Source organism: Pleurodeles waltl, chromosome 6 (assembly GCF_031143425.1).
Source record: "Pleurodeles waltl isolate 20211129_DDA chromosome 6, aPleWal1.hap1.20221129, whole genome shotgun sequence".
Lineage (NCBI taxonomy): Eukaryota > Metazoa > Chordata > Amphibia > Caudata > Salamandridae > Pleurodeles > Pleurodeles waltl.
This window is the reverse complement of record NC_090445.1, coordinates 1077130082-1077155117: the sequence shown is the minus strand read 5'-3', so window position 1 is coordinate 1077155117 and position 25036 is coordinate 1077130082. Positions and strand designations below refer to the sequence as shown.

Genomic DNA, 25036 nt, shown 5'->3' with positions numbered 1-25036 from the left:
ACAGTGGCACGCAGCATTCCATGCACCAAGCCCCATCCTGGCTCACAGGAGCACACATCCGTGCAATCCACTCCATCCATCACTCACACAGTGCCCCCCAAACCCGGACTCACCTGTACCTCTGGCCGTCTGTAGAGTCTGCCGTACAGGGGCAGGACCCCTTCCACCAGTTTCTCCAGTTCTTCCTGGGTGAAGGCCGGGGCCCTTTCTCCTGCACCACGTGGAACATCCATAGCCAGAGGCAGGCCAAAAGCAGTACACAGAGAGGTGTACTTGTCCTCACAGGATCAGGGAGTCAAGTGATCAAACGATGACGAACGCGCGTACGTTCCGCTGCGGTATGCACCGTCACCGCCGGCAGCGATCATGATATGCCAGTATTCCCCATTGGTATCCATGTTATCCAATGAGGGTGCGAACAGCGGTCAACACCACCGTACACTGTGACGTCAACCGCTACCGGTATTAGGTCACTTCCACAACGAAGGGGCAGAATTACAGTGGGCAGACATTTTGCCATCACCTATGCATCTTCAAATTCATAATACTCACAATGTTGGGCCTACTAGCCATATGAAGCAACTAGGCCTCTATCCATTGAGTATATAATCACACATGATTTACTCCGTTCCCTCCTAGTGATGTACATGTACATCTGTCAGGTTGCAGTTATTGTACAGACACAACTATGAAGAATGCACTGCATGTACGTAGCAAATACGCTAGTGTATGTGTGCACATCACTCCTTTTTCTTACCCCTCATAGGTGCCGACCCTTGTGGCGAGGAAAGGCACCATTAGTGTACAGACCACTTGTGGATATGGGGACCATGGTGGAGCGTCAGATCATAATCACCTACAGACTCACACGTGCAACTATTCATGACCTATGTGCATTACTGGATCCTGCACTGACTCCCAGAAATCGTAATCAGCATGCCATTCCAACTGAGGTGCAGGTGCTCTCAATCAATCAATCAATCAATCAAGGAATTTATATCGCGCACTGCTCACCCGGAAGGGTCTCAAGGCGCTTGGGGGAGGGGGTCTGCTACTGCTCGAACAGCCAGGTCTTGAGCTGTTTCCTGAAGGCGAGGTGGTCCTGGGTCAGCCGTAGGTGGACGGGCAGGGAGTTCCATGTCTTAGCCGCCAGGTAGGAGAAGGATCTTCCTCCGGCGGTGGCTCTTTTGATGCGAGGGACGACGGCGAGGGCGAGGTTCGCGGAACGTAGCTGGCGGGTGGGCGAGTAGAAGGTCAGGCGGTCGTTGAGGTACCTTGGGCCCAGGTCGTGGAGGGATTTGTGTGCGTGGGTGAGGAGTCTGAACGTGATCCTCTTGTTGACAGGGAGCCAGTGCAGGTCTCTCAGGTGGCTTGAGATGTGGCTGCGTCGGGGGACGTCCAGGACGAGTCGGGCGGAGGCGTTCTGGATACGCTGAAGTCTTTTCTGAAGCTTGGCTGTTGTACCGGCGTAGAGGGTGTTTCCGTAGTCTAGTCTGCTGGTGACGAGGGCCTGGGTGACCGTCTTCCTGGTCTCGGTCGGGATCCATCGGAAGATCTTACGGAGCATGCAGAGGTTGTGGAAGCAAGCTGAGGAGACGGCGTTGACTTGTCTGGTCATCGAGAGGGAGGAGTCCAGGATGACGCCCAAGTTGCCTGCGTGGTCCATTGGCTTGGGAGCGGTGCCTAGGGCCGGGGGCCACCAAGAGTCGTCCCATGCGGAGGGCGACGGTCCCAGGATGAGAACTTCTGTCTTGTCCGTGTTCAATTTCAGGCGGCTGATGTCCATCCATTTGGCGACGTCTTTCATCCCTTCGTGTAGGCTGGTTTTGGCGGTGTCGGGGTCTCTGGTGAGGGAGAGGATCAGCTGGGTGTCATCGGCGTAGGAGATGATGTTGAGGTTGTGTTGGCGTGCGATGGCAGCGAGGGGTTTCATGTAGATGTTGAAGAGAGTGGGGCTGAGCGATGATCCTTGCGCGACGCCGCAGATGACTTCGGTGGCCTCCGAGAGGAATGGAGGGAGGCGTACTCTCTGTGTTCTGCCGGAGTGGTATGAGATGATCCATTCCAGGGCCTTCCCTTGGACGCCGGTGTCGTTGAGGCGTTGGACTAGGGTGCGGTGGCAGACAGTGTCAAATGCTGCGGAGAGGTCTAGGAGGATGAGTGCCGCTGTTTCACCGTTGTCGAGCAGGGCTCGGATGTCGTCGGTGGCTGCGATGAGGGCGGTCTCGGTGCTGTGGTTGGCTCTGAATCCGGACTGCGATGGGTCGAGGGATCCGTTCGTCTCGAGGAAGGCGGCCAGTTGCTTGTTGATGACCTTCTCGATGACTTTGGCAGGGAAGGGAAGGAGCGAGATGGGGCGGAAGTTCTTGAGGTCGGTCGGGTCCGCTGTTGGTTTCTTCAGCAGTGCGCTGAGCTCGGCGTGCTTCCAGCTCTTCGGGAAGGTGGCTGTGTCGAAGGAGGTGTTGATGATGTCTCGGAGGTGGGGTGCGATGGTAGAGGCGGCCTTGTTGAAGACATGGTGGGGGCACGGGTCTGTCGGCGATCCGGAGTGGATGGTGTTCATCATGCGTGTTGTGTCTTCGGGGGTCACCTCGGTCCATGTCTGGAGGATGGTGGCGAGGTGCGTGGGTTCGACCGATGGGTGCGGGGGTGGAACGCCGAAGCTGTTGTGGATGTTGGCGATCTTGCAGTGGAAGTACGAGGCGAGGGAGTCGCAGAGGTCCTGTGAGGGAGTGATGTCGTTGTTGCCGGTGCTGGGGTTGGAGAACTCCTTGACGATGTTGAAGAGCTCCTTGCTGTCATGGGCGTTCTTGTCCAGTCGTTCCTTCAGAGATTTCTTCTTGGTTGTGCGGATGAGCTGATGATGTCTGCGGGTGGCGAGTTTGAGGGCGGTCATGTTGTCGGCGGTCTTGTCAAGGAGCCAGGCCTTCTCGAGGGTGCGGCAGGCCTTCTTGGAGTTTTTGAGTTCGTCGGTGAACCAGGGGGCCTTCTTGCTTCTGGGCCTGGTGAGTGGGTTCTTCAGTGGGGCGAGGTCGTCGGCACAGGAGGTCAGCCACTGCGTGAGGTCGAGGGCTGCTGTGTTAGGGTCCGTTGTCCTGACAGGTGGGTTCTGGCTGAGGGAGGTGGCGAGCTGGTCGACGGTGATCTTGCTCCAGTTTCTGTGGGGAACCTGCTTCGGGTGGTGGTGGACCGTGTTCTTTTTGAAGCTGAAGTGGACGCAGCTGTGGTCAGTCCAGTGAAGTCCGGTGGAGTGGCTGAAGGTGACGTGCTTGCTGGATGAGAAGAGGGGGTCGAGCGTGTGGCCGGCGTAGTGGGTGGGGGTGTTGACCAGTTGCTTTAGTCTGAGGTTGGCGAGGTTGGCCAGCAGGGCGGTGGTGTTGCGGTCGTTGTTGTTCTCCAGGTGGAAGTTGAGGTCCCCGAGGAGGATGTAGTCGGCGGAGGGGAGGGCGTGGGGGCTGATGAAGTCCGTGATGTCTTCACAGAACTGTGCCCGTGGTCCCGGGGGTCTGTAGATGAGGGTGCCTCTGAGGGTGGTCTTGGGGTCGGTGTGGATCTGGAAGTGCAGGTATTCGGCGGCGTTGAAAGCGTCGATGGAGTCAGTCGAGATGCGAATGGTGCTTTTGTGAACGATGGCGATGCCCCCTCCGGTCTGGTTGACGCGATCTTTCCTGATGATCTTGTAGCCGTCCGGGATGGCTATGGCGATGTCGGGGGCTGAGGAGGCGTTCATCCAGGTTTCCGTGAGGAAGGCGACGTCTGGAGATGTGGTGTCGAGGAAGTTCCAGAGTTCCACGGCGTGTCTGTGGACGGAGCGGGTGTTGATCAGGATGCACTTGAGGTGGTTGCTATTGCCCGTCTTGATGGGTGCGGTGCCGGTTCGGAGGCAGGAGAAGTTGCAGGATCGGCAGGCGAAGGGTCCATGGGTGCGTCGCGGGGATGCTCGGTAGCACCTGGGGGCTCGGGCGGTGTTGAGTGCGATGAGTGTGGCGGCATCGTAGGTCCTGCGGGGGGGTTGGCGGACGCGGGGGCCAGGGGTTTTGGCGCTGGGCGCGGTCCAGGCGTGGACGGGCGCAGACGGGCTTACCTTTGGCGCACCTTCGGCGCTCAATCGGTGCTCCCGCTGCGCGCGTCCGCTGCGCGCGTCCGCTGTGCAGTCGCTGGGTGGGCGTCATAAGTAAGGAGCCGGGAGGGAGGGTCAGCTGGGAGGCGGGAGGCTGGGTGGCCAATGGGCAGGGGGAGAGGCAGGACTGCGGGGTCAGCGGCGGGAAACCAGGAAGGAGAGTGACCGGGGCAGCGGCGGTGGAGAGAAGGCGAGGAGAGTGGACAGCAGCAGCAGGTAGAGAGCAGCGAGCGGAGGGCGGTACCTCCAAGATGCAGAGGTCAGCGCTGGTGAGGAGGAAGCGGCATCAGCGGGATCAGCAGCGGCAGGCAGGCGTCAGGCAGCAGCAGTGAGAGAGGAGCGACCGCCTGTGGGGGCACAGGGGGTCACACTGACCAGCCCGCCGCGGTCCCCTTAAGTAAGGAGCCGGGAGGGAGGGTCAGCTGGGAGGCAGGAGGCTGGGTGGCCAATGGGCAGGGGGGAGAGGCGGGACTGCGGGGTCAGCGGCGGGAAACCAGGAAGGAGAGTGACCGGGGCAGCAGCGGCGGAGAGAAGGCCAGGAGAGTGGACAGCAGCAGCAGGTAGAGAGCAGCGAGCGGAGGGCGGTACCTCCGAGATGCAGAGGTCAGCGCTGGTGAGGAGGAAGCGGCGTCAGCGGGATCAGCAGCGGCAGGCAGGCGGCAGGCAGCAGCAGTGAGAGAGGAGCGACCGCCTGTGCGCCTCCGCACTCCATTTCCTGGCCACAGGATCTTTTCAAGTGACAGTGGGCATGGGTGCTGGTTTCTCACAGCCAATGTTCAGCCAGGTACTGACAAGATTTCTGAATGCATTTGTACGACATCTGCAATCCTATGTGCGATTCCCCCAAAGTGCTGACCTCGCTGCCACCAAGTCTGACTTCTATGCCTTTGCAAACATTCCCCATGTCATAGGTGCCATCAATGGCACCCACATAGCTATCATCCCCCCAAGAGTGAGTGAACAGGTGTACAGAAACAGGAAAAACTTTCACTCCATGAACATCCAATTAGTATGTACTGCAGACCAGTACATATCCCATGTGAATGTCATGTTTCCGGGTTCTGTCCATGATTCATTTGTTTTGAGGAACAGTAGTGTGCCACAGAAGATGGAACAACTACAAGAGGACAGAGGGTGGATCATAGGTAAGTTTGCCTGTCACTAACTGACACATTGCAGAAAACCAGCCTGTCTGACTAAGGACATTCCAATGACGACTCTGTATTGACCATTTCTCTAGGTGATTCTGGCTATCCAAACTTGCGTTGGCTCCTGACACCAGTGAGGAATCCCAGGACGGAGGCAGAGAGGAAATACAATGAGGCCCATGGACCTACTAGGAGGGTGATAGAGCGTACTATAGGTCTCCTGAAGGCTAGATTCCGGTGCCTACATATCTCTGGGGGTTCCCTGGCCTATGGGCCTGATAAGGTGTGTAGTATAGTGGTGGCCTGCTGCATGCTGCACAGTGTGGCAGTGAGACATTCAATCCCCCTTTTGGAGGTGGAGGGTGCTATAGGTCCTGATCAGTTACCTCAGAGAGGTAAGGAGAGTGATGGTGAGGATGAGGAAGGTGAAGATGTCAATTCCAGGAACCAACTGATACAACTCTACTTCCAATAACTGTGTGGGACTTCAGCCTGTAAATGTGGTTAGTGACTGATACTGTAAGTGTGCCATGTCATCTAGGGGGAATTGGTCATGATAGGTGAGACATGGACCTCTTCAGCATGGTACTGACAGACAATATATGCATTCCCTCCTTGCCTATTTTGAAACACACATTACCACCACCATGCACAAATTGACAATAAAGTTGTTCCCTGCCAGTTGCATCCATACTCCACCTTGTTCAACATTGAAGACAGGGGTCGGTGTTACTGGTGAGATATGTTGTTTATTGGTGTAGTACAGTGAAATGTGCTATGTACAGTGATGGAAGTCTTAATGGTTGGGTGTCCTCAAAACCAACTTGGTGGCAGACCTGTTTGATGTCATAGGTGGGTCCTATTTTTGTAGTTTAGTACTTTATTTAGCCCTCAACTAAGTGTAGTTGGTGAAAGGGTGGGATTGTTGCTTGGCAGTAGTAGCAGTGTCAACTGTTGGAGTGGGGTTTGTTCTTCGCTGGGTTTCCAGTGCCATATCTTGGCCTAAGACTACATTTGGGCGCCAGCTGTGGAGCTTCATGGGGTGGCGTGGTTGGTCCTTGTGATTCCTGGGAGGGTATTTTCTGTGCTGTTTCAGCTGCTTGGGTCATCTGTTGCTGGTTGTCCAGGGCTGTTCTGGGGGCCTCTTGTCTGGTGTGGGAGGTTGAATGTTTGTTGACCAACTGCAGCAGTGCTCCAGCAATGGTGGCCATTGTGGCATTGTGTTCTTTCCACTGCTCCATGGCCTGTTGGTGTTGTTCCAGCTGCATCCTCTGACTTTGCTCCAGGGTGGATACAATCAGTGCCAATCTGTCTTGGGTATGTTGGTAGGCCCCCAATACCTCTGCAATGACGTCCTGGGCTGTTGCATCTATCCGTGCCCTACCCCCTGACCCACTGGGGCACTTGACCTTGCCCTGGCCCCCTGTGCCTTTGTCCCCTGCGCAGGTCTTGACGTGCCACTAGTACTGGGGCCCTCATCTTCCTGCATGTTGGGGGTGGGAGACTGTGGCCTCTGTAGCTGTGTTCACCTGTTTGTGCCCTGGGTCCACTGGTGTGGGTACGCCTCTCCTGGCCTGCTGGTCTTGACTGGGGTTTTAGGGGTGACAGTATTTTCCTGGGTGGGGCTGCTGCATGGTGAGCATCCAGGGCTGTGTGAGGGGCCTGCCTGCTCATCAGTTACCAGGGATCCTTCACCAGTGTCCTGTGATGTTCCCTTTGTCTCCCTGGAGTGCTGTGGCACTCCTTGTCCCCTCCAATAGGGTTGCATGGGTGGTGGTGCCTATTGGGGGACATAGAAATGTATGTTGCATATGCATGAGGGGTTGAGGTGTACTGAACTGTGCAATTTTGTGCTGGTGTGCCTATCAGTGGCCTTCCAGGGTGCCTTTGTGAGGTGGTCATTGCATTTAGTGGCAGTGATGGGGTTACATTGTGGTGGGGGTTATTATTCCATTGTGGGTACCTGAAGGGGTGGGTGGCTGTGCACAGCGGGAGTGATGTGGGCCTGGTAGTGAGTTGTGAGTGATGAAGGGTGGTGGATTTGGTGGGTAATGGCAGGGTGGGGTGTGGGTCTAGGTGGGTGTGGGTGGGGTGGTGCATGCATTACAGGTATGGTGTATATGGGGTAATTGTAGATGACTTACCCAAGTCCATTCCTCCAGTGAGTCCAGTGAGTCCATCTGGGTGCAGGATGGCGAGTACCTTCTCCTTCCAGTCTGTGTAGTCGGGTGGTGTTGGTGGCAATCCTCCCACAGTCTTCTGCACTGCGATGTGGTGCCTGGGTGCCATGGCCCAGACCTTACTCCGCAGGTCGTTCCATCTCTTGTTGTCCCTGGAGCGTGGATGGTGTACCACTGCATTCACCCTGTTCACAATGGTCTGCGACAGCTCTATTTTCCAGGCAATGGGTGTGAGCTGCACCTCAGACCCGAATATTTGTGGCTCCACTTTTAGGATCTCGCCCACCATGGTCCTTAGCCCCCTTTCAGTGAAGCGTGGATTTTTTGGGGGGGGACATGGTGAGGGTGGTGGATGGCATCCAGATTGGGGACGGGGTTTGGGTGCTCCTGTGTGGGTAGATATGCATGTCCTGTCTGCTGGCGTTCTCTGTCTGGCTCTGGTACTCTCCGTCTTCTAGTTCTGGTTTCGTTGCAAAGGATTGTGGGGTGTGTCTTGGGGTGTTTTATGGTGTTCTGGATGTGTGTCAGGAGTGTGGGTGCTAAGCCTAGCCAATGTGTGCACTGGTTGCTGTTGGGCCCACTTGCCGCCCGTGGCGGTCGCAGCCGCCAATGGTCGTCCGGCCTCCACTGTCCGCCGAGGTGTTTTGTGCATCATTATTTGGAGGGCGGGATGTGGGTGTGCTTGGCGGTGGCGGGTGGGGCGGGCCGGGATTCCCGCCGACAGGGTCCTGGCGGGGAGTGGTGGTCTGGGCATTTTTGTCAGGGTTGGGTTTTTCCATCATTATATGGCAGGTTTCCATTCGCCGCCTCCGCCGGGATTCTGTTCACCGCCGCCAAGCCGGTCGGCAGTCTTTCCCGCCATGTTCATAATGTCCGCCAATGTCTAATCTTCCTGCCCATGCCTGACAGAGAGTTGCTGTTGACTTTTTTGGGCCTTTAGGAAATGGACACCATCTCATGGTCGTCATAGACGAATATTCACGTTTCCATTTAATGGGAGGCATATCTTCAACAACCTATCACAGTGTCATAGAATGGCTTGATGATATCTTTGCACCTGACTCTATGCCGGCATTGCCCGATCAGGGTGAACCGCAATCATCTTGGATCACCTAAGCCAGTAGACAAGTGACAGCGCCTCGATGACTGATCAAAGGATTGTGAATTGGTGATGTCTGCCACCTTTTTATTTAGTAAAAGGGGTGGTTGTAGCATATTGGTGCTTTGTGCACTAGAATACTTGTGGTTCTGCGCGGGCTCTGACAAATTTGTAATGTGGAGGGAGGTGTTTGGGTGTGGCTAACGTAAAGTATGATCAAGTGAACAGTTAGTGAAACAGTTAGTGAGTGCATGCAGAAGAATAATGTGATGTTTGACCGCAGCTCCCATGTGGCGTAATTCATCTGCATGCTCCCGGACTAGGAAAGACACTACAAGACCCACCGAACTTTAATGGATAGGAGGTGACAATGATTTGTCAATGCAATTATTTTTTAATACTGTTTTCTAACATTTATTATTGCATATCAGTATCAAAAATCTGATTACTTACACATACCCAGACTTTTGTGACCCACCAAAATTTGGCACGCTACCCTTCAGTGGGTCAAGGCCCACACTTTTGAAAATATTGTATAGGGACTCATAGGTAAGTTAAATGTACCAATCAAGAGTATACCAATTGTATCATGTTAAAAAGAGGAGTACAAGCACTTTACCACTGGTTGGTGCACAGAGTTTTATAGCCAGCAGTAATAGGATTCTGCAGAAAGGCAAAGAAAACACAGGGGACCCTGCAGAAAGAGTGCCAGTTCCAACAAAAGTACACCAAAATATGTGACGGTTATATATTCAAGAGACAAAGGAGAAACTAGCATCAATGTGATTCAAAAAGATAAATCCCATGAAGGTATGAGAAAATATAAATCCCATGACGGTACAAGAGAGAGAGAGTAAAATTAGAACTGTATAAGGAGCTAAGTCAGGTATAGGAAAGATATCAGTCCTCTACAATCTCAGTGTTATTGTTGGGGCCAGAGCTTTAGTTTGTCCTATCATCAAAGCCAGATGTTATAATTGTAAGAAAATAGGACATTTTTCTCACATTGGCCAATGTTAAAAAGGCAACTCAAAAGTAGTTAATGTAGTATGTGAAAAAGAAAAAGTAGCAGTGACTACTGATTATAACTGAAGTTAACTAAATACTGGGGCCCTCATTACAGGGCTGGCAGTCATCAGACCGCCAGCCTCGCGGCGGCGTTCTTACCATCGTGGACCCAGCGGTAAAGACCGCTGCATTATGAGTTGGGATTTTGGCCGAAGCTAAACCGCCACAACGCCGCCTGGCCTGCTGGTGCGGTCGCGCGGATGCAGCCGGCGGTGAGCTCCTCTGGGCCTGTGGCAGGCCTCAGACCGCCGGACGCATTACGAGGCAGCATACCACCATGCTTTTCGCCCCGCCACGAAAAGCCTGGCAGTCATACACCCGGTGACAGGAATCCCCATTCCTGTCACTGGCATATAGACACACACACATGTCCGCATACCCCCATGTACCCCCCACTCATCAGCATACATGCACACACACTCCCTCCCCTCTAAATTCACACTCATGTACACCCCCTTCTTCCACACACATGCACAGTACCCCACCCGCCTTCATCCACACTCATCCACACACCTCCCCCTTCATCCACACCCACCCCTTCATCCACACAAAGTGAACTGTATCAAATGCGACAATGTTCAATCCAGGTGTTAGGAAATGAACTAAGGTTATGGGCTGACCTGTCCTCCTTATTCCCATAATAGACAATTAGATGTTCAAGACCATAGCTAACTTAAAATTAAAAAGTACAAACGTAAACCCTATTGGGTGATGTGGTGTGAAACTGGCAGTAATAGGACGTTTTGAAATAAAAATAATTTTAGGAAGAGGAAAGCAGTGTGTGCAGTCTATGTTGTGAGTCAAGGAAAGAATATATTGGTGTAGCAAGACCTAAAATAACTGAGCATTGTGTTGAACCTTAATCATGCAGATGAGGTTGTGGACCCCATGATGTGTATGTGGAAGAGTGAATTTCCGATGTCTGTACTGAGAGATTGTGTTGTTTGCAGGGTTTAGTCACAAGCTAATGGTATAGGGTGGAGTAACACCAGCTGTGCATAAAGTTAGGAGTGTGCCATTGACAATGACAGCTGCATTGAAGGAGAAGCTTGAAAGGTTAGGAATAGGTGTGGAGTGAGAGTCTGTGGAGTGGGTTCCATTGTTTTGGCAAGACATTGGATGGGCAGATGTGCATGTGCACTGACCTTAGAAATCTTAATTCTGCAATTTGTGTGGATGGACACCCATTGCCTACCATAGGAGAAATGTTATTTACCACTGGTGAGGGATATGTGTTCACTACCTTAGATTTACCACATGTGTGCCACAATATTAAACTGCATTATTCCTTGCATCATCTTGCATCTTTTATTTGGCCACAGCGAATATATAGATTGTAAGGAAGCCATTTGGTTTTGCATCTGCTTCAAAAGTGTTTCAGAGGACCATGCAACAACTATTTTACTGAGATAAAGAAGGTTAACTATTTCCAGGATGATACTCTTGTTTGGGGCTACATTAGGGAAGACCATGATCAAGTGTTGAGAATACATCAGAAATTATAAGTAAAGCTGGATTGACTGTGAGCCTGACTAAATGTTGTTTTGCTGTTAGTAAAGTAGAATATTTGGGACATGTCATCAAGAGAAATTGAGTAAAACTGCAGTTGGATGAAGCTAATGAACAACCAGTTATGCTAGGTGGCCTGCTAAGGGGCAAGTTGGGAAGGATACCATCTAACATTCTTACTGGGGGTGCCCCAGAATCAGAGTGTGAACCATCTCCTAACTTCTCAACAGATGTGCCAGCTAAGGCCTTATCATTTTCAATGAGCATGTTAATCAACAATTCTCTAGAGGGATTCTGCAGAGACTCCTTAACCCCTTTCCAGCTAAGGTTATCATAAGCAGTGCTGGACGAATATGACACTAAACCACTACTACCTAAACAACTACGACTTAAACAACGACTTCCCAACACCGAAAAAACCTATAAAACAAATTATTTTACAACGAAGTCTAAACAACGAAAATAAACAATAACTAAATTATTCCTGAACAAAGAACACCTATTTAACGACTAGGAAAACCACTAAATCACGAATATTCCACTAAACCACTACAATGTAAACCACGACTACATAAACAACGACTCCCAAAATAACTATTACCTAAACAACGACTACCCAAACAAAAAATTACCTAAATAACGACTCCCCAAACAACTAATCCCCAAACAAACTACTACCCAAACAACGAATACTTAAACAACAAATCCTAAAATAACTACTACCCAATCAAAGACTAGCCAAACAACGAATATCCAAACAAATACTACCCAACACCGAAAACGCCTAAACACCTAATATATTTAAAACGAACTCCAAACAACGAAAAATATTAATAATTAATATCACAACTAAACAATAACTATTATTAAATAAAAAATTAAAAACACTACATTACTACGTAAAAAATAAACGAAATCGAAAATAACAATATATTTCCTACATACAAAAAACAAAACATCACAAAAAGCCAAAACATATAAACACTGTTTTAAATAAAAATAAATAATACTTAAATAATTATAAAACAAACACAACACAAAAAAAAAAAAAAAGCCTACATAAAACGATAGTCCTACAACACTTTCTACATGACCCAGGAAATACTTCCTCTACTGAACAAACGAGAACGAACATAAAAAAAAATACAAACTACAAAACAAATAAACTCCACATTTATATATATCTAACATCACAAAAGAATTCACAATAAAAAAACACATCCAAAACACATTCAATTGACAAATAAAACAATACTTACAAAAACACATATAACTACCAACGACCTCCATTTTCTACTCATTACTACACCGAACAACTTACAGAGAAGACGAGCATATCACCACGGAAAAGAATTAAAATATAATTTATCCAACACCGCCATCTACTGAGATAACAAGGTAAAAAAACCATAAATAAATATAAATCAATCAATCAATCAATAATTTATAAAGCGCGCTATGTACCCGTTAGGGTTTCGAGGCGCTAGGGGGGGAGTGGGGGGGGTGCTGCTATCGTTCGAAGAGCCATGTCTTGAGGAGTCTCCTGAAGGTGAGGAGGTCCTGGGTCTGGCATAGTGAGGTCGGGGTGAGTTCCAGGTCTTGGCGGCGAGGTAGGAGAAGGATCTGCCGCCAGAGGTCTTGCGCTGGATTCAGGGGACGATGGCGAGGGCAAGGTTGGCAGAGCGTAGTTGACGTGAGGGAACGTAGAAGTTGAGTTTGGTGTTCAGGTAGTTGGTTCTGGTGTCCTGTAGTGGCTTGTGTGCGTGGGTGAGGAGTTTAAAGGTGATCCTCTTGTCCACGGGGAGCCAGTGGAGGTCCTTCAGGTGAGGGGAGATGTGACATCGGCGGGGTATGTCGAGGATCAGGCGGGCGGATGCGTTCTGGATGCGTTGGATTCGTTTGATGTCTTTTGTTGGGATGCCTGTGTAGAGTGCGTTGCCGTAGCCGAGTCTGCTACTGACGAGGGCTTGGGTCACCGTCTTTCTGGTTCCTGTTGGAATCCACTTGAAGATCCTGCTGAGCATTCGGAGGGTGTTAAAACAGGAGGATGAGACTGCGTTGACCTGTTTGGACATGGTGAGGGCGGAGTCGAGGATGAAGCCGAGATTTTGTGCGTGGCTGGCTGGGGTGGGTGGGGGGCCCAGGGCGGTGGGCCACCACGAGTCGTTCCAGGCCGAGGGGGTGCGCCAGAGGATGAGGACTTCCGTCTTGTCGGAGTTAAGTTTCAGGCGGCTGTTGCTCATCCACTCGGCGATGGATTTCAGTCCCTCAGGAAGGTTGGCTTTGGCGGTGAGAGGATCTTTGGTCAGGGAGAGGACGAGCTGGGTGTCGTCGGCGTAGGAGAGGATGCTGAGGTTGTGCTGGTGGGCCAGTTGTGCGAGGGGGGCCATGTAGACGTTGAACAGCGTTGGGCTTAGTGAGGAGCCTTGGGGGACGCCGCAGATGAGGGTGGTGGCTTTGGAGCGGAAAGGTGAGAGTCGGACCCTCTGGAGGAGATCCAGTTGAGGGCCTTATCTTGGATGCCGGCTTACTGGATGCCGGCTTCGTGTAAGCGGGTTATTAGGGTGCGGTGGCAGACTGTATCGAAGGCGGTTGATAGGTCTAAGAGGATCAGGGCTGAGGTTTCGCCGTTCTCCATTTGTAGTCTGATGTCATCTGTGGCGGCGAGGAGTGCAGTCTCTGTGCTGTGGTTTCGTCTGAAGCCAGATTGGGAGGGGTCAAGGATGGAGTTGTCTTCTAGGTAGTGGGCGAGCTGTGCGTTGACGATCTTCTCGATGACTTTCGCTGGGAAAGGGAGGAGGGAGATCGGTCGGAAGTTTTTGAGATCGTTGAGGTCAGCCTTAGGTTTCTTGAGGAGGGGTTTGGATTTCTGCGTGCTTCCAGCTGTCCGGGAAGGTAGCGGTGTTGAAGGAAATGTTGATGATCTTGCGGAGTGTGGGGGCGATGGTGACGTCGGCTTTGTTGAAAACGTGATGTGGGCAGGGGTCAGAGGGAGATCCTGAGTGGATGGAGTTCATGGTCTTTAGGGTTTCGGCGTCGTCTACTTGGGTCCAGGTGGTGATGTGGTCGGCGTGGGAGGAGTTGTTGGGGGTGGGGTCTGGCGGAGGTGAGGTGTTGAAGCTGTTGTGGATGGCTGCGATTTTCTGGTAGAAGAAGGTGGAGAGATCGTCGCAGAGTTTCTGGGATGGAAGGATGTCGTTGACGATGGCGTTGGGTTTGGAGAGTTCCTTCACGATGCCGAAGAGTTCCTTGCAGTCGTGAGCGTTGTTGTTAAGGCGTTCTGTGAAGTGGGAATGCTTCGCGAGTCGGATCCGTTGGTGGTGTTCACGGTTGGCTTCCTTGAGGGTAGCAAGGTTCTCGGGTGTGCGCTCGAGGATCCATTTTTTCTTGAGTTTCTGGCAGGTGCGTTTGGAGGTGGTCAGTTCGTCTGTGAACCAGGCTGTTTTTTTCTTTTCTTGAGTGGGGCTAGGATGTTGGCGCAGTCGAGGATCCATTGTTGGAGGTTGATGGCGGCGGAGTCCGGGTCGGTGGGGTCAGGTGGTGGGTTTTTGGCGAGGGTGTTGGTTAGTTGATCTTCGGTGACTTTTCCCCAGCGGCGGTGAGGCGGAAGAGGGGTGCGGTGGTGTTCGGTGTGAAATTTACTAACCTATACCACAGCTAAAATAATATATAATCAATGTACCTTTCGTACTATTTTCTTACAGGCATAAATATAAAAAATCTGACCAAAAAGAAAAACACCACACCTTCGCCATCCAAGGTAAACCATTACCATTATTCAAAAACAATTTCACTAAACCATAAACAATAGCATTAAAAAAAATGTTAAATAACAAATGCCATAATACAATTAAAATATATATATACAAAATTAAAACTACAAATTATTTAAAAAAATAATAATTCACATAATAAATCTAACCAAAAACCAAATATTATTCACCAAATTTCAAAATTACTACTAAACCAAAAAAAAAAAAAACTAATAAAACAAAAGAATAAACTAAATAATACACTCTTTCTTATTTCTTACAGACTCCAAGAACCCAAAAACACACCAGAAGACATAAAGAAGTGAAATAAATCAATTTTCAAAAAAATAACATCTCAAATAACAAAAAAACTCAAAGTAAGTATAATATTTTCATTATAACATACAACCAGATTTTCTAGTTAAATAAAACTAAACAAACATTCTAATTCAAATACCCCTGAACTTAACACCAAACACACATAAATTCAATTAAATTAAAAACACTTCGCAAACACAGTACATATATTATATAAAAAAAAATAACTATTACAACTCCACCAAACACTTACCTCTAAACAGCTGCTGGACAATAAACATAAATACATTTTACAACCAAACACCAACTTCAAAAACAACTAGTACCTTAACAACAAGAACAGAACACCAACCTTGTTCCTACTACTAATAATTTAATCACAAATACCTTAACAACAATATTTCATTTTAAAAGCATTCTTGACAAAAGCATTACTAATAGGCACCATTCACCCTACATCTGTCACCCAACCCCCCCCAACCACACCCCAAAACCTAAAACCCCCTGACCCCCTACCCCCCACACCAAAAACGCCCCACCCCCCCAAACCCACCCCAAAACCTAAAACCCCCTAACCCCCAACCTCCTCCCCAAAACCAAAAATGACCCACCCCCAAAAACCCACCCAAAAACCTAAAACCCCCTAACCCCCAACCTCCTCCCCAAAACCAAAAATGACCCACCCCCAAAAACCCACCCCACAACCTAAAACCCCCTGACCCTTCACCCCCTCCCCAAAATTAAAAACACCCCACCCCCCCAAACCCACCCCAAAACCAAAAAAACCCTACCCCCCACCCCCTCCCCAAATCCAAAAACACCCCACCCCAAAACTTAAAACCCCCTGACCCCACACCCACTCCCCAAAACCAAAAAAACCCCATCCCAAAACCTAAAAACCCCTCACCCTCCACTACTTCCCCAAAACCAAAAACGCCCCACACCCCCAACCCCACCCCAAAACCTAAAACCCTCTAACCCGCCACCCCTCCCGAAAACCTAAAACCCCCCATTAACCTAATTACCTCAATAAATAACACACAATAACCAAATATAAAATATAAGAAACCACCTACACCAAACACTTACAAATAGAACACATTATATATTAATTAACTTACTAACTAATAAACAAAATCCACCACAAATTTAGTAATAAAAACTGCAAACTTCTTTTAACCTATTTCTTTTATATGATTTACAGATATTTCACAAATGGCATCGCAAGGAGAAGCAAGCTACATAACCTCAAGAACCGGAAACCAGCTACTAAAGTATGAAGGTTATCTTTATTGCAGAGACAAGGTTGTCAACCTCAGAAGCCATTGGAGGTGTGTACGATTATACTCTTCACATTGTAGAGGCAGAGCTGTAACTCTAGAAAACACAGTCGTTAAAACAACAGATCACAACCACTCTGCCTCTGCAATAGAAATTGAGATAAGAGAAAACATACAAAAAATCAAAAACATTGCACACACCTCCAATGACTCCTGTGGACAGGTTATAAGGGAGGTAGTACAAAATATTCCAATACAGATTTCCAGTAGCATGCCTTCTGTACCAAACCTTAGAAGAATATTTCAACGAGAAAGACTGACAAGTAATCCCCAACATATAACACCACAAACTTATGAAGACATTAACATCCCCCCAGAACTAACAATTACCTTCTCCAAAGAAACTTTCCTCATTCACAACAACGAAAACCCTTAAAAAAGAATTTTAATATTCAGCACAACATCCAATTTACTAATCCTACAAAACAGTGAAATTTGGATGATGGATGGAACCTTTAAATCTAAACCCCATCCATTCACTCAAATTTACACCATACATGCCACAAAAAATAACACTACAATCCCCCTAGTGTATGCATTACTGCCTGATAAACATTCCTCTACTTACAGTGAATTTTTATCAACAATCAAAAACAAAACATTAAATAAAACACCTAGAAAAGTAATACTAGATTTCGAATTATCAATGATAAATACAATATTAAAAATATATTCACAAACCCAAATTCAAGGATGCTTTTTCCACTTTTCACAAGCATATTGGCGTAGAATACAGAAATCATCCCTAAGTAGAGAATATTTCTCAGATTGCATACTACAATTTGAATTAAAAAAACTCACAGCATTATGCTTTGTACCACCTACAAAAGTAGATGAGTATTACAACGCAATAACAGAGTCTAACTATTATACACAAAATGAAGACAAATTAGAACCCTTACTAAATTACTTCGAAGAAACCTGGATTGGACACCTAAACAGATCTGGTTGCAGATGAAAGCCAAGATTTCCAATAGAATGGTGGAACTGCTACCAAACCTGTTTAGAAGGTGGTGCAAAGACTAATAATGCTATAGAAGGATGGCACAACACCTTCAATAAAGTAATAGGTAAACCCCACCCAAACCTGTATAATTTCATTGAAATTTTGAAAAAGGAACAAAGTTTTCAAGAAATGAGACTTGCTCAAGCACTGTCAGGTAGCCTGAACCCACACACAAGTAAAAAAAGCAAAGAAATGACCCAAAGAATTTTGGCAAAAATACAACAATTTGATACAATAACACCATCAGACTACCTCAACAGTCTAGCATATATTCTACATTACTAACAACCACTAACCTACTGAAAAATTACTTGCCAGTTCTAAAACAACCAAACACCATCAATTAAATTGACATTTTTCAATTTTTTTTTTACACTAAATTAACACAACAAAAATTGTTCCTACCTTTCAGGTTTTCATGTCTTTAGCCAAACACGTGATGCTGAATAAATCTTCTTCATTAATATAGAAAGAAGCATCTCATACTTAGAAAAGAAAAAAAAAAACATTAATCATCCAAAAACAATAAAAAATATTCATATTAAATGGATGATAAAAAAACCAACTCTATATACTATAAAAACAATCAAAGAAAAAAATATAATACTTTACCAAACCAGAAATTCGAAAAATATCTAAAAAACGTAAAATACCATTTATACTTTTTTTTACGAAAAAAAAGTAAAGAAATTAATCACATACTAACTAAAGCCACATCATTAATTAAAACGTTAACTATCAAGAAAAAGACATGAAAACGATATAAAGGATACTACTGACACAAAAGAAAAAATTAATCACAAAACCTACTACAATGAACTTACTTTTTTTCATAAACCGAACAACTCACTCCCTCAAAAATCCCAAAACTAAATTTATCAAAAAAATATACAATTCTTTCCAACTACTACAAAAGCAGTATAATCATTTGTAAGATAAAATACTACTAAACATTTTTTTTAACTTTTACGAAACCACAATCGTATACAAAAATATACGAAAACAAATAATTCAACATAAGAAACATAACAAACACCGAAAATATACTACCTACCTTATAACTACCTCCGACAACTATTTCTGTAATAAAAATACCCTACTACATACTTTAAAAAAAATTATAATCATGCTTACCTGAACGAGGTCTCCACTTCCGTCCTATCCTACTATTTCACTCATAGACTATAATAGGGAAAATAAGAAAATACCACAGAAAATAGATAAAGAAATAGAAATAAATAATTAAAAAAATTATAAAAATCTGTAAATATCAAATAATAATTAAACCTTTTTTTTGCATTTTATAAACTTGATTATGTTCAAAATAAAAAATGTTTAAAAAAAAAGAATAGTATTTTTATTTTTTAAAAATGAAATTTGTATGAAAAAAACATTATTGCAAATACAAAAAATTCTAACACCTAAAAAAAAAAGAAAAATCTAAATATAACCTACAAATAATTATTAAATTATTTAATTTTTAGAAATAATATTAACACAAATTAATATATATATTAAATTATACATAAAACAATTAAAAAAATATGAATAATATTAATTACATTACATCACAAATAAATAATCAAAATAAAAAATTAAAAACTTTTTAACACATTTTAAAACTCACAATTTTTTTTTAAAACCTAACAAATATTTCAAATTAAAAAATTTAACATTATGTTCCAAAATCTACTATACCAACTACTATACTATTAAAAAATCAAACATAAATTTTTAAACATAACTATTTAAAAAAATAAATATTTTTACACCTTCAATAACAAAAAAAATGCAAAACCTAAAATTATAACACAAAAAAATAATTCACCCATAGTAAAAAATTATAAACTATCAAAACATGTCCAAATCATAATCCACCAATGAACCAAATTGCATTCCAAAACAAAAAAATAACATAAATTAAAAAAAACTCAAACATAGAAAAAAAAAACTAATCATAAAAACAGTACCCCAACCATAAACCCTACATCCCCTATATCCCACCCCTAATTCTAAATAAACTTTCAATAAAAAAATTAACAATTAACCAAATACAATAAATAATACCATACTACTAATATACTTCCCACCCATAACTCCTAATTCCCATATATCCTACCCCTAAACCCACAACATAAATTACAACATATTAAAAAAACCAAGTACTTAAATTAATACCTGAGTATTAATACACTTCCCCACCCATAACCCCTACATCCCATATATCCCGCCCCTAAATCCACAACATAAATTACTACATATAAAAAAACACAAGTACTTAAATTAATACCTGAGTATTAATACACTTCCCCACCCATAACCCCTGCATCCCATAAATCCCGCCCCTAAACCCACAACATAAATTACAACATAGAAAAAAACACAAGTACTTAAATTCATACCTCAGTATTAATACACTTCCCCACCCATAACCCCTGCATCCCATATATCCCGCTCCTAAACCCACAACATAAATTACAACATAGAAAAATACACAACTACTTAAATTAATACCTAAGTATTAATACACTTCCCCACCCATAACCCCTACATCCCATATATCCCGCCCCTAAACCCACAACATAAATTACAACATATAAAAAAACACAATTTCTTAAATTAATACCTGAGTATTAATACACTGCCCCACCCATAACCCTTACATCCCATATATCCGCCCCTAAACCCACAACATAAATTATAACATATAAAAAAACACAAGTACTTAAATTAATACCTGAGTATTAATACACTTCCCCACCCATAACCCCTACATCCCATACATCCCGCCCCTAAACCTACAACATAAATTACAACACATAAATAAACACAATTAAAAATAATACCTGAGTATCAATACACTTCCCCACCCATAACCCCTACATCCCATATATCCCACCCCTAAACCCACAACATCAATTACAACATATAAAAAAACACAAGTACTAAAATTAATACCTGAGTATCAATACACTTCTCCACCCATAACCCCTACATCCCATATATCCCACCCCTAAACCCACAACATAAATTACAACATATAAAAAAACACAAGTATTTAAATTAATACCTGAGTATTAATACACTACCCCAACCATAACCCTTACATCCCATATATCCCGCCCCTAAACCCACAATATAAATTACAACATATAAAAAAACACAAGTTCTTAAATTAATACCTGAGTATTAATACACTTCCCCACCCATAACCCCTACATCCCATACACCCCGCCCTATACCTACAACATAAATTACAACATATAAAAAAACACAATTACTTAAAATAATACCTGAGTATTAATACACTTCCCCACCCATAACCCCTACATCCCATCCCTCAAACAACAACATAAATTACAACATAGAAAAAACACAAGCACTTAAATTAATACCTGAGTATTAATACACTTTCCCACCCATAACCCCTACATCCCATATATCCCGCCCCTAAACCCACAACATAAATTACAACATATAAAAAAACACAAGTACTTAAATTAATACCTGAGTATTAATACACTTCCCCACCCATAACCCCTACATCCCATACATCCCACCCTAAACATACAACATAAATCACAACATATAAAAAAACACAATTACTTAAAATAATACCTGAGTATTAATACACTTCCCCACCCATAACCCCTACATCCCATATATCACACCCCTAAAACAACAACATAAATTACAACATATAAAAAACACAAGCATTTAAATTAATACCTGAGTATTAATACACTTCCCCACCCATAACCCCTACATCCCATATATCCCACCCCTAAACACACAACATAAATTACAACACATAAAAAAACAAAAGTACTTAAAATAATACCTAAGTATTAATACAATACCCCACCCATAACACCCACAACCCATAGAATCAATTACTTAATCCACACAATATACTTTAAAAAATTAAACATATAATAATTAAACCCTAAACAAATAAAAAACAAAACACAAAACTCACCTTAAAATTCATCAAAAAATAATTCACTTACCTTAAAATTCGTTGTTCTGGCATTAGTTGTTAAGGTGAAATCGTTGTTAAACCAGTAGTTGTTCAAAACTTCGTTGTTAAGACCCAGTAGTTCTTCAAGATTCGTTGTTAAAGCAAGTAGTAATACAAACGTAGTTGTTCAGGTTGTTTCCCGTGCTGGCCAGATCAAGAGTAGGACCTGTACCAGACATGATAGAAAAAGGTTTAGGGACAGATAAAAGAAAGAAAAAGTTTCAGGACTTTTTAAGGAAACAGAAAAAAAAACTTTTTCAACTTTTTTGAACTTTTTGAAAGTTTTAGTGGTACTTTTCAGCACTTAGCAATAGAGTAAGAGAAGAAAAGCAAAAACTTTTTAGTTAGGTGTACATACACTGAACTTGTTTTGTATATTATTCTCTTATGAAAAGTACAAAATGACAAAGTGGTAAGTAGTTGCAAGTACTTATCCCACAGCTGCACAACCAGTGTAGGAGGCTGGCCTGGCTTGTAGTGAGTACCAAGGGGTACTTACACTCTGTACCAGGTCCAGTTATCCCGTATTAGTGTAGAAGAGGTGTTCCTAGCAGCATAGGCTGGTAGAAGGTAGCTATAGCTGAGTAGCTTAGACTGAACTAGGAGACATGCAAAGCTCCTACTATACCACTGGTGTCATATGCACAATATCATAAGAAAACACAATACACAGATATACTAAAAATAAAGGTGCTTTATTTCTATGACAATATGCCAAAAATATCTCAGTGAGTACCCTCAGTATGAGGATGCCAAATATACACAAGATATATGTACACAATACCAAAAATATGCAGTAATAGCAAAAGGAAGTACTGCAAGCAATGTAAAGTTACAGTAGATTGCAATAGGAGCACATAGGTATAGGGGCAACACAAACCATATACTCCAAAAGTGGAATGCGAACCACGAATGGACCCCAAACCTATGTGAGCTTGTAGAGGGTCGCTGGGACTGTAAGAAAACAGTGAGGGTTAGCAAAATAGCCCACCCCAAGACCCTGAAATGTAGGTGTAAAGTGCACCTAAGTTCCCCAAAGAGCACAGAAGTCGTGATAGGGGAATTCTGCAAGGAAGACCAACACCAGCAATGCAACAAAGGTGGATTTCTGGCCGAGAATACCTGTGGAACAAGGGGATCAAGTCCAAGAGTCGCGACAAAGTCGAGATTGGGCAGATGCCCAGGAAATGCCAGCTGAGGGTGCAAAGAAGCTGCCACTGGATGGTAGAAGCTGTGGATTCTGCAAGAACGAAGAGGACTAGGAATTTCCCCTTTGGAGGATGGATGTCCCACGTTGTGAAGAAGCTTGCAGAGGTGTTCCCACGCAGAAAGACCGTAAACAAGCCTTGCTAGCTGCAAGGGTCGCAGTTAGGGTTTTTGGATGCTGCTGTGGCCCAGGAGGGACCAGCAAGACAGGGAGCCCTCACAGAAGCAGGCAACACCCACAGAAGAGCCAGAACAGGCACTACGAAGAAGAGTGAACCGGAGCTCACCCGAAGTCACAAAAGGAGATCCCACGACGCCGGAGGACAACTCAGGGGGTTGTGCACTGCAGGTTAGAGTGTCAGGGACCCAGGCTTGGCTGTGCACAAAGGAAATCCTGGAAGAGTGCACAGGAGCCGGAGCAGCTGCAAATCACACGGTACCCAACAATGCAGTCTAGCGTGGGGATGCAAGGACTTACCTCCACCAAACTTGGACTGAAGAGTCACTGGACTGTGGGAGTCACTTGGACAGAGTTGCTGAGATCCAGGGACCACGCTCGTTGTGCTGAGAGGGGACCCAGAGGACCAGTGATGCAGTTCTTTTGGTGCCTGCGGTTGCAGGGGGAAGATTCCGTCGACCCACGGGAGATTTCTTCGGAGCTTCTAGTGCACAGAGGAGGCATACTACCCCCACAGCACGCACCACCAGGAAAACAGTCGAGAAGGCGGCAGGATCAGCGATACAAGGTTGCAGTAGTCGTCTTTGCTACTTTGTTGCGGTTTTGCAGGCGTCCTGAGAAGTCAGCGGTCGATTCCTTGGCAGAAGGTGAAGAGAGAGATGCAGAGGAACTCTGATGAGCTCTTGCATTCGTTATCTAAAGAATTCTCCAAAGCAGAGACCCTAAATAGCCAGAAAAGGAGGTTTGGCTACCTAGGAAGGAGGATAGGCTAGCAACACAGGTAAGAGCCTATCAGGAGGAGTCTCTGACGTCACCTGCTGGCACTGGCCACTCAGAGCAGTCCAGTGTGCCAGCAGCACCTCTGTTTCCAAGATGGCAGAGGTCTGGAGCACACTGGAGGAGCTCTGGGCACCTCCCCTGGGAGGTGCAGGTCAGGGGAGTGGTCACTCCCCTTTGCTTTGTCCAGTTTCGCGCCAGAGCAGGGCTGGGGGATCCCTGAACCGGTGTAGACTGGCTTATGCAGAGATGGGCACCATCTGTGCCCATCAAAGCATTTCCAGAGGCTGGGGGAGGCTACTCCTCCCCAGCCCTGACACCTTTTTCCAAAGGGAGAGGGTGTAACACCCTCTCTCCAAGGAAGTCCTTTGTTCTGCCTTCCTGGGCCAAGCCTGGCTGGACCCCAGGAGGGCAGAAACCTGTCTGAGGGGTTGGCAGAAGCAGCAGCTGCAGTGAAACCCCGGGAAAGGTAGTTTGGCAGTACCCGGGTCTGTGCTAGAGACTCGGGGGATCATGGAATTGTCTCTGGCATTGGGGTGACAATTCCATGATCTTAGACATGTTACATGGCCATGTTCGGAGTTACCATTGTGACGCTGTACATAGGTAGTGACCTAAGTCCAGTGCACGCGTGTAATGGTGTCCCCGCACTCACAAAGTCCGGGGAATTTGCCCTGAACAATGTGGGGGGTACCTTGGCTAGTGCCAGGGTGCCCACACACTAAGTATCTTAGCACCCAACCTTTACCAGGTAAAGGTTAGACATATAGGTGACTTATAAGTTACTTAAGTGCAGTGGTAAATGGCTGTGAAATAACGTGGACGTTATTTCACTCAGGCTGCAGTGGCAGGCCTGTGTAAGAATTGTCAGAGCTCCCTCTGGGTGGCAAAAGAAATGCTGCAGCCCATAGGGATCTCCTGGAACCCCAATACCCTCAGTACCATATACTTGGGAATTATAAGGGTGTTCCAGTATGCCAATGTGAATTGGTGAAATTGGTCACTAGCCTGTTAGTGACAATTTGGAAAGCAGAGAGAGCATAACCACTGAGGTTCTGGTTAGCAGAGCCTCAGTGAGACAGTTAGTCATCACACAGGGAACACATACAGGGCACACTTATGAGCACTGGGGCCCTGGCTGGCAGGTTCCCAGTGACACATACACTAAAACAACATATATACAGTGAAATATGGGGGTAACATGCCAGGCAAGATGGTACTTTCCTACACTTACACATCTCAAACCATTGATAATATTAAGGCTGAGGCATTATAATTATAACAATGACTAAGGCGCTCTATAAGGTAGTCAGA

At 45.6% G+C, this 25036-nt stretch overlaps 1 long non-coding RNA gene across 1 annotated transcript in view; it reads right to left on the bottom strand.

Moving 5' to 3' along the window:
* The window catches only part of LOC138302083 (uncharacterized), a 187238-nt gene that overhangs the window by 11878 nt on the left and 150324 nt on the right, over positions 1–25036 (bottom strand). Inside the window, exons 6-7 of the long non-coding RNA XR_011205267.1 lie at positions 21551–21727; positions 17946–18025 (exon numbers count right to left, since the gene is read on the bottom strand). This is a non-coding gene — a long non-coding RNA (uncharacterized lncRNA). The remainder of the gene's footprint in view (positions 1–17945; positions 18026–21550; positions 21728–25036) is intronic.